Here is a 2,077-nt window from a genome sequence, read left to right as displayed (position 1 = left end):
TGTGTAAAGTACCTCCCCTAAATAAAATGGAGGCGCAGGACGAATCCAGGGTGCATTACAGCTTGGAGAGCGTGCTATATGGCTGACTAGGCATGCATTGCTGACCAGCTAGTAAGGGGTGCATATTGCCCGCATAGCTAAGATGTTTACTATGCGGGATCTTACCACCCTTATAGCTCAGATGTTCACAATGCCGGATCTGCCAGATGCCAGTAATGCATCCACTCTGGTTTTGGGGTGTCTCTTTGTCTCTCTCGTTGTGTCTCTGTGTCTCCTCTTTTGCTATCCCTATTGCCGCCAGATAGCCCACCTCGTGAACCAAACACCTATGTCGAGGCCGGTCCTTGGCACATTTAATCTGTGCTGGTCTCTGTGTCTAATAGAATACTGCAGAATTAATGGTATGTGAGCTGTGCAAATGTAAAGTCTAGGTCATAAAAAATATTGCTACTTCTTTTTCTTTTTTTTTAATGAGTAATCAAGCTATGGTATTTTCAATAACTTCATATGCATGCGAAAGCTGGACAGTGAATAAGGAAGACAGTAGAAGAATTGATGCTTTTGAGTTATGATGTTGGAGGAGAATATTGAAAGTGCCGTGGGCTGCCAAAAGAACCAATAGATCTGTGTTGGAAGAAGTGCAGCCAGAGTGCTCCTTGGAGGCCAGGATGGTCAGACTTCGTCTCTCCTACTTCGGACATATTGTCAGGAGGGACCAGCGCTGGAGAAGGATATCATGTTTGGTAAGGTGGAGGGTCAGAGAAAAAGAGGAAGACCCCCAGCGAGATGGACTGGCAAAGTGGCAGCATCAATGGGCTCAAGTGTGGCAACAATTGTGAGGTTGACCCAGGACTGGGCAGTGTTTCATTCTGTTGTGCATAGGGTCGCTAGGAGTCAGTACCAACTCGATGGCACCTAACAACAACAAATCAGAATTTGGGAGTCCTGGTGTGGCACTGTGGGTTAATGCGCTGGACTGCAAAATCATTTGAACTGCAAGGTTGGTGATTTAAGGTCATCAGCCGCTCCTTGGAAACCCTATACGGGGTCGCTATGGGTTGGAAATGACTCGACGGCACTTAACAGCAACAACAAATCAGAATTTATTCAGCTTCAGTCACCTCTATGACCTAGTATCATTTTGATTAATAAAACATGCTGCCAGTCAGATTTCTGGTATATAATGATACCATACTCTAATCAGTTTGTAGTACTGCTTCCCATAGAGATTCTTCATCATTACTAACAGAAAATTGTTAACAGAATAGGGGCAATCACTTGCAAAAACAAACAAAACTTCTCCAGGCTTATAAGCATAGATTTGAGTGGTGGGATTTCAAAACAATGGACTTTCGAACCATCAAGTCACCAACATTGACTTTGCCATGATACTTTGCCGATACCAGAAACAATGCACTGATAACTATTATTTTTTGTACTCAACCAATCTCATCTTGTTACATTGTAATGATTACAATCCCTATTTTTGATGTACATAAAAACATGGCCGGAATATATCATCCTTTAAACAACCAAAGGACACACTTTGCAAACCAGCCCCAAGCCTGTCAGCATACAACCTTTCTCCTTCCATGAAACTAGATGCTCAATCTCTCCATGCCATCACCTCTGCTTCTCTGGTTAGAATCTCACCCTCATGCTCTTCCCTCTTGCTGGTCCAAGGGTCCTCTGTTCTTGGAATCTAAGATTAACTACTTCCCCCTTTTTGTTACACATCTCTTACCTTTACAATTGTGACAATCGTGATTAGTCATGATAACAATTGTTGTAACTGCCTAGAGTCAGTTCTGACCCATAGCGACCCTGTATAGGGTTTCTGAGGAGCAGCTGGTCAGTTTGAACCTCTACCTTGCAGTACAAATGGCTTTGCAGTCTGGTGCAACAATTGGTGATGGTGATTATATGCCAAGGAGTCAGTCCGACTCATAGCAACCCTGTACAGGGTTTTTGAAGCTGTAAATCTTTACAGGAGCAGAACACCTCATCTTTCTCCGGCGGAACAGCTGGTAGTTTCAAACTGCTGACGTTGAGGTTAGCAGTCCAATTCATAACCACT

The sequence above is a fragment of the Chrysochloris asiatica genome, unplaced genomic scaffold (assembly GCF_000296735.1).
Source record: "Chrysochloris asiatica unplaced genomic scaffold, ChrAsi1.0 scaffold00131, whole genome shotgun sequence".
NCBI lineage: Eukaryota > Metazoa > Chordata > Mammalia > Afrosoricida > Chrysochloridae > Chrysochloris > Chrysochloris asiatica.
Note: the sequence above shows the minus strand (reverse complement) of the source record.